Source organism: Fukomys damarensis, unplaced genomic scaffold (genome assembly GCF_012274545.1).
Source record: "Fukomys damarensis isolate Sample0158 unplaced genomic scaffold, DMR_v1.0_HiC HiC_scaffold_1, whole genome shotgun sequence".
NCBI classification, from domain to species: domain Eukaryota; kingdom Metazoa; phylum Chordata; class Mammalia; order Rodentia; family Bathyergidae; genus Fukomys; species Fukomys damarensis.
This window is the reverse complement of record NW_022900913.1, coordinates 36442985-36451813: the sequence shown is the minus strand read 5'-3', so window position 1 is coordinate 36451813 and position 8829 is coordinate 36442985.

Below are 8829 nucleotides of genomic sequence, written 5' to 3'. Positions count from 1 at the left end.
GAACTAACCCTCAAGGCCGAACTAGTAATATGATGGGGGTGATGGGAATCCCCTCTTAGAAAGTCTCAATGTGTACATGTTCCTAAAGATACATTTTCACACATGAGACACGCATGCGTCTGATGAGAAAGGGCACCATGTTCAACAACACTGCTTTTCTGCTTTTGCTGCCTGTATAGTGCCCAAAAATATTAAGACTGACTGGGCTGGGAATTTAGGTCAGTGGTGCTGCCGCCTTCCTAGAAAGCACGAGGTCCTGAATTTGATTCCCTGTACCCCCAAAAAAAACACTCACAGTGATCCATCAAATGTTAGTAAATGTATCCAAAAATTCTTTCTTATTTGGCATGTTAAACATAGTACTGGTATGCCATATAACCCACAAGGACAAGCCATAGTAGAAAGAGCCCATGTCACTCAAATAGCAATTCCTTAAACAATCAAAAGGGGAAAATAAGCTGCCTTCATAAGCTTGTGTAGAGCTAGTTGATTTTGTACTTAATTTTTTAAATTCCACAGCAGGTTTCACACAACCACCTGCTATGCTCCGTTGGCATACAGATGCCGTGGGCAAGACCCAGAAACCACAAGTCCTTTGGAAGATGTCCAAGCAGGTAACTGGAGAGGCCCCGCTGCCCTGATAACTTGGGGGAGAGATTTTGCTCGTGTGCTGACAGATAACGAAACCTCGTGGCTGCTCTCTGGGAACGTGGCACCCTGGGTCGTGCTGGTGGAACCGCCCCGCCCTCTGGGAGACTGAGGATTGCACCCCTGCTGAGAGCAAAGAGCCAGCTGAGCCTGGACCAACCACCTCACCCAGGACAACTGCACAGATGCACGATAAGGTCCGGGATTGAGATGATGCCTCCAGCGGGAGAACGAATATGGATATATATGGTATTAAAAAGGTGGGGGGACCAACTTAAAAACGTTCTTCACATTTAGGTATAAAAGTGTTTGTGTTCGCTCTGACTCTAATCACAAGTGATCTCTATTTTGATCACAAAAACTTTTTGACCAGTTTTATGTATAATTATAAAGCTAAAAATCACAAAAGGGATATTTGGCAAAAAATATTTGAGCGCACTCTAGTTTCATGAATTGTCTTACATGTCTGTCTGTGCAATTGTATCACAATTCTGTCTGAGCCCAATTTTTTTTTCTCTTTTCTTTTTCACCTTTTGAATTTTTTTTTTTTTTTTTTTTACCGGGGATCAGACTCAGGACCTTGTGCTTGCCAGGCAGGTGGCAGCACCACTGAGCTAAATCCCCAGCTATTTTGAAAATTTTGAAAGATATTCACCTATTAAAATGGCTTATAGATAAATGTTATTAAGTTAAAGGCCTGCCCTTCTTCCCCCAGGTTACTAGCTGATCAGTGACATCAAGATTTTACAAAACTAATGTGTATTGTCGCTTATTTGCAATAGCAGTTATAAAAAATTTTTATTTGTCAAAGTAAATATATAGAGACCCTGGGTTTGGAGAGACTGTTACATGGGACTCCCCTTGGTGAAAAAGAAGCAGTTGCTCAGAAAATAATTATTCTGGTCTTACTTCACTAAAGGGACCCCCCAATAATTTCAGAACCTTATGGGAGACACAACTCAACAAACATTGTCTCAATATGTTATTATAAATTGATTACATTGGCTATCATTGAAGTTTAAGCTTTAAATGTGCTATTATAAAATGTTTATATTGGTTAAGTTCTAAACATGTCATTGTGATATGTCTACATGGATCATCTTCAAAAAATTAATTTCTGTGGCATAAACAAAAAGGTATTATTAGCAAGGTGCTTTTGGTACCAAACTACATTGAAGGACATAAGGTTTTATATAATTGTGATACTATTACTGCTACTTTTCTGGGATACACAATTTATTCATGCCCCTAATTGTACAGGTCTTCCAACATATTGTTTATGGTAATAACCTCATGAATCAAATATCTGCCTTTCTCTTACACTCCAACCACTTATAATAATAGGCACTCTTGCAGGCTGGTGTATTTTCTTTAGATGACATCCCGTCAAAAAATAGCTACTGGGCCAGGGATTTAGCTCAGTGGTTCTGCCACCTGCCTCACAATCGCAAGGACCCGAGTTCCACCCCTGGTACCAAAAAAAAAAGGCTGCTTAGGTCAGAGCCTTTTTCATGTGTTTTTCGGGGAGTGAGTTGTTTATCAATGACTATTTTATACTAAGATGCATATTTAAGTGTATTACAAAGGTAATATCATGATTGTCATGCTAAACTATGTGTAGAGCCTCATTCAAAACACTTTTCTGTTAATATTCTACAGAGAGGGCTGGAGATTTAGCTACATGGTTCCAGTGCCTGCCTCACAAGCGCAAGGGCCTGAGTTCGATCCCCGGTACAAAAAAAAAAGAGAAACCTAAAGGGTCTAGTAAAAAAAAAAATTCTACAGAGATTCAACCACTAGAACAACCATGATTGGCAGTAATAACAGTCCCTAACTATAGTTTTACTACAAAATGCTTAATATCCAAGTAAAATTATAATAGTGGAGTTCACTACACTTATTACAATGCTGATGTTATTGATCTTCTCTTCTGGATGTTCAACAACTGAAGTTTAGAGACCAGAAGTAGAAGGGTAACTGGGCTAAGAAGACAGCCAGTATTTTGGCCCTGGCTCTCTAAGGTCAACAGCTGTGACAAAGAAAACCCCCAGGCATGAGGGAACCTCCACAAGATCCCACTCTTTGGTGAGTCAACCTCCTGAGCAGGGAGGTTGCTGGCCACCAAAACACTAAGATTCTACAAAAAATGTGCCAAAGGAATGTCACCTGGAGGAAAAAATTCTCCCATGCTTTCACAGAAAGCAAAATGGTAGAGCAAGGCCGTGACCCATCCTGACGACTGACACTCACAGAGGAGCTGAGAGGCTCTAGCATGGTTCCAAGACAGTGCCTGAGGAGCCCTAATTGACCTTGCTAGATAGTAAGAGGTTAATTTTATTCAATAGAGGTCTTAGCGTAACTTGGTCTTAAACATCCAGTAGAAAAGTATAACTGAAGATAGTACTTATATGAATTCAACGAGAGCTTTGTTTCTTTTTTTTAGCTAAAATTGGGTTTTTTTAGTTATTATTAGATTCTTAATCTTCTTACACCCAAAATTAAGAGAAAAATTTTTTAAAAGTCTGACATAGATAATCTATTTAGTGGAGGGTCTAAAAGCCACACTACATTGGCTACTTTAGTCCCTCAGAGACAGTTGCCCCTTTCCCCATGCATCCCTTTTTATCTTTAGTGCTTATACCTTAACTATGCATGTTGTAATCTCTTTTAAGTTTCTTTTTGCTTATTCTTTCTTATAGACTGCCAAACTCCAAGTGACCGTACAGATAGCATCATCAACAAATGTGCTAGATGTTTCTTTACCAACATCCACCAGACATACGTTATGAAGAAGGTTTTTATTGCTCATTTCCAACATGATTTTCACTTAAGGCCTGTTAAATTAGCTCCCTGAAAGGGGCGCCTGACTGCAGTCTTCCCTACATTGGGCCTTCTCAGCTCCAAGCCGTAGGATGACACTTTCGTCCCTTCTCCCTAGCTACAGTTGGGGATAGACAGCCCTTTGAAAAAGAGCTTGTTTATAGACAACTAAGCCGGTGACCATAGCGACAAGCTCTTGTTGGGTGTGCTCACTTTTCTCTAAAAACACACTCACATTAAAAAAAAAAAAAAAAGAAAGGGAGATGTGTCGGGAACAATTCTACATGACTTTAGGAAAGATCACTTCACAATTAAATCATCAGGGCCTAGATTTCCTGCCTGCAGGCCAGCTTTCACCTCCAGTCACAGCAGAGAGCTCCAGGGTCCCCTGAGGCTGTGATGCTCCAGGACAGGACTACACCAGCTGGAGACGTCCCGGGAGGAACCCATTCTTCCCCTGCCTATGTCCTCATCCTTGCAGGATCCTGGCACCGCGGCCTCCCTGTCATCTGCTCCTTTTGTTTCTCCTGATGTTCTGAACAAAGGTGTGGCAAACTGGGGTCCTGGGTCTTTGCTGCCCAGAGCAGCATGGATCGGGCCAAAGCCCAGCTTCTCTAAGTCTCATTTCTGTCTATATAGTAACTAACTCACCTCGGGCTGTCGTGGCTCACAGGAGACTAGAACTCGATGCAGGGGTTCTAGCAACGTGTCCCCTTTCCCCATTCCCTAAATGTACCAGGAAAAGTTTTGCTTAAAAAAAGAAAATGTGGGGAAGGTGGGATGGGCAGGGGAAGGGTAATAAGGGAAAAGAAAAAAATGTGAGATGATGAAAAGATGGAAATAAAGTGTTTGTAGATGGGGAGGGGAGGAGGGCGTGAAGGGAGGGCAGGGACAAGGGGAAAAATGAGAATCGAGACTTGTCATGTAGAGGTACAAGATCCCAACAATGAATGTGACTGTACTGTATCCCTAAAATGTACCAATAAACTCAATTAAAGCTTAAAAAAAAAGAAAGAAAGAAAATGTAGGACGGGCATGGCGCCACACACCTGTAATCCCAGCACTAGGGAGGCTGAGACTGGAGGATCGCTGCGAGTTTGAGACCAGCCTGGGCTACATAGTGAGTTCCAGGTCAGTCTCAACTACATGGTGAGACCCTGTCTCAAAAAACAAACAAACAACAAACAAAAAATAATAATAAAGAACCTGGATAGAATTGAGAAATAGTCTTGAGTGAAAAAAGTAAGGAACAACCAGACCAATGGGATAAAGTCACGCACTTGAGTTCAAAACACCCACACTTGTTCCAGCAGCATACAATTTGGAGGGACATATATGTGTCCAAGAAATGATAACCTACCAGGTGCTTAGGTATTGAGGTGGGAGAGGTGACCAGGCAGAGGGCTGACATGAAAGTGGAAGTAAACATAAACCAGGAGAAGGGATTTCAGGAGCTACCAACACTTTCCTTTGAATAATTAACTCAATTTTCTACAACCAAGCTTCAAAAAAAAGATGAAAGTTCACAGTCTTCATTGATCTATACAGGATGCTCAAGAATGAGAATTCTATCTTTATTTATAACTCTTAAATTCACATTGTTATGCTTACAAATATTTAAAATATTACTGATTTATTTTGAAAATCTATTGCTATTAAGATATATTGAATGGAAATATATCTCATGTATTTTTTGGGGGGATAGGTTTGAGACAGGGTCTCACTATGTAGATGAGACTGACCTGGAACTCACTGTGTAGCCCAGGCTGGTCTGGAGCTCACAGAGATCCTCCTGCTTCAGCTTCCTGAGTGCTGGGATTACAGGGGTGCGCTACCACGCCCAGCTGACTTATGACAGTTTGTATGACCGGGAAACCAGAGAACGTGGTAGACAATGGAGAAGTACTTTTAAGTGTTGTGATTTCTAACTAAAAACATTTAACTTACACATTTTAATGAAAGGAAAGCAAGTAAAAAATTGGAAAGAATCAACTCATAAAAAAAGAAAATGTTCGGAATCCTTGAGTTTTCAGAGACATGAATGGTGCCCTGTCTGCACCTGTGTGTCACTGCTGGGGTTGTAGGCAACCTATGGGCTAAACATCGGTTATAGATGAACGTTCGTAGGCTGCTTAACAGATGCCAGGCTTCTGGAGGCAAATTTGTACACCGTCCTAAGCGACCGCTATTTTTGTCCTTAATGTTTCTGTTGGTGAAATAGAATTGCTTGCATACAATTGAGTGATCAGTGCCAAGCCAATGAAAATAAATGAGAAATGAAATATTTTTATTCACTATATCATACAGAAACAATAGGCATTACTACCAAATAAAACAAATCCTTATTTAACAATTCACAATGTTTAACAATTCAATACACACATTCACATAGCCCAGAGAAGTATAAAACATTCTACTTGTACAATTTCTGGGAGTCAATTAAAATGTAATCTCTCAGGGCTGGGGATTTAGCTCAGTAGTGCCGCTGCCTACCTTGCAAGCACAAGGGACCTGAGTTCGATCCCTGGTACCAGAAAAAAAGTTTTGATTCTATTCAGGAAAATAAGTAATTACTGAAATGTGACATATATTTATTATATGCATGACATCAACCTTCTAAGTACCAAATAATCTTATTTTATTTTTGGTTTGTTTTGTTTTGTTTTTTGAGACAGGGTCTCACTATGTAGTTGAGACTGACCTGGAACTCACTATGTAGCCCAGGCTGGTCTCAAACTCACAGCGATCCTCCTGCCTCAGCCTCCTGACTGCTGGGATTAGAGGCATGCACCACCATGCCCGGCTCGTCTTTATATTCTAATGACATCTCTCTTCTTCCAACACTAAAGTCAAGATGCCAGTTGCCCTTCCTCACAGACTGTTACCTTTTAGACTGTGTTCTAAAAGACGTTGGCCCTATTTTTCTTTCTTTCTTTTTTTTTATACCAGAGATCGAACTCAGGACCTTGAGTTTGTGAGACAGGCAGTGCAACCACTGAGCTAAATCCCTGGCCCATTGGCCCTATTTTTTAGATTTAGACAAACTGGAAAGTTGTTCTGAATTATTCCATAATAACATGTTAGCAGTAGAAGCCTAAAGAACAACCATAAATTTGAAACCATAAAAAATTTCATATTCAATATTGATTTTAATCCAATATAGGTGTATGAAAAGAGAACATTTGAGAATTTTGACTTTTAAGCAGAATTAACTACAACTGGTTATAATGTTAAACTTGTACCTTGCCACAATAGTTTTTTGTTGTTGTTGTTGTTTTCTAGGGATTTTTTTTTTTTTTTTTGGTACTGGGATCGAACTCAGCACCTTGCGCTTGTGAAGCAGGCACAGTGCCACTGAGCTAAAACCCCAGCCCCACAATAGCTATATTTTGAGATATCCCCTTTTTAGTGGTTTAAAATTATTTTTTAGTAAAATAGCTCTAAAAATCAACCAATATCAGGCTGGGGATGTAGCTCAGTTGCCCTGCACCTGCTTGGCAAGTGCAAGGTCCTGAATTCTATCTTGGGTATAAAAAAAAATCAAACAATATCAGTGCTTCAGTGCATGTTTATTTGTGTTAGGTATGTAGCACAATTTGAGAAAGACAGGATTGAAAGAAACTTAGATTTTGATCCAGGGCTGAGAAAGTAAGACTTCAAATGGGACAGCATGACTCTTTGGCAGGATTAAGTTGCTATTTCAGAACCACTAATCTGTCATACACTCGAAAGTTCTGATAATTTATAAATTATGTACATAATTTCATATTTTAAGGAGTAATAGTAAAGGTTGCTTTTTGTGGTGAATTTAGACATTTTAATCAAATATTCCTGGCTCTCATAACCTCTTTTTTGGGTGATATAATGTAGTAAACTGAAAATTTTGTCACACATATGAATTTAAAATAGTATATATGAACATATGCATCTGTATATAATATATGTATGGTTTGACATTATTTTATGCATTTTAGGGCAGTCTCGTGTTTCCATGCCTTAATTGCATATGTTTACTTGAAAATATCTGAATATTCTTTTCTGTAGACAAAATAGAGTTAAGGAAAATACTTTAGGCAAGTTATAAAAGAAGAGTTTTAGATGATTAGTTGTTCAGTCTAGTAAAGAATGGCAAAAAAAAAATAATAAAGAATGGTAAATAGACACCTACAAATAATCCTAAAACCTAATGTCCAATTGTGTGCACTTACTGTAACATAGCACTATGTTGGTGAAATTGCCCATTAATTGGTTATATAGGGGAAAATATTATTTTCTGTTCTTCAAAGGCAGAATATAGCAGAGGAAGTTATCTGATGAATATATGTAACAACACTGAGTTAAATATTATAATTTTGATAGTATAGGTTTTTTCATCTTTTTGATAATATAGTTTTAAATTTACTCTTTTTAAATTTGTTTCTTTTCTTTCTTTTTTTTTTTTTTTTTTTGTAGTGGGGATTGAACTCAGGACCTTGCATTTGGAAGGCAGGCGCAGTGCCACTAAGCTAAATCACCAGACCTACTCTTCTTAAAAAATTTTGGTTTTGGTTTTTTTTTTTTTTTTGAGACAGGGTCTCACTATGTAGTTGAGACTGACCTGGAACTCACTATGTAACCCAGGCTAGTCTCAAACTCACAGAGATCCTCCTGTCTCAGCCTCCTGACTGCTGGGATTACAGGTGTGCACAACACCCGGCTACTTTTCTTAAGTTTGATAGATATAAGGTATGGAGTCTAATTCAGCATAATTAGTAACTAACTGCATATATTACAAACACATCTGCACACACACACATACACAACTATGCCTTTTAAGGACCCAATTGTACTTGTGACTCTGGGAAATTCAATTTAGAGAAAAATTTGACCATTACTATCAAATAAGCAATAACTGGTAATGCGAAAATCCTAACCTAGTCAAGCAGTAATACTACTTTAATTGTATATAAAGTTAGAATAGTGACAGTTGTGAAAGAAAGCAAATTCAAACAAAAGATCAGCACAAGTCCATCTTTTCCTGCTCTTTCACCTGCTCTCTCTATAGAAGACGTTACCTAACTTCTCATCTGTAAACTTGAGTTCTTTAGAAAAGTGAAGCTGAAAGACAGTTGTCTAGAATTTCAGTTCCTTGAGGAGCAAGGATATCTGATCTCAACTGTCCCACTGCAAAGATGAGTGACTTGGCTGGAATAGGGATCGTAGGTACCGTAAGGCAACCCATATTTACAGCGGTTACTTGGAATTACTTCAGAGATTGCAAAATATTGTAGCTTTTAAAATGACATGGGGTAGGGGAGGGGGATTTAGCTCAGTGGCTCCACCGCCTGCCTCAAAAGTGCAAAATCCCAATTTTGATCCCCG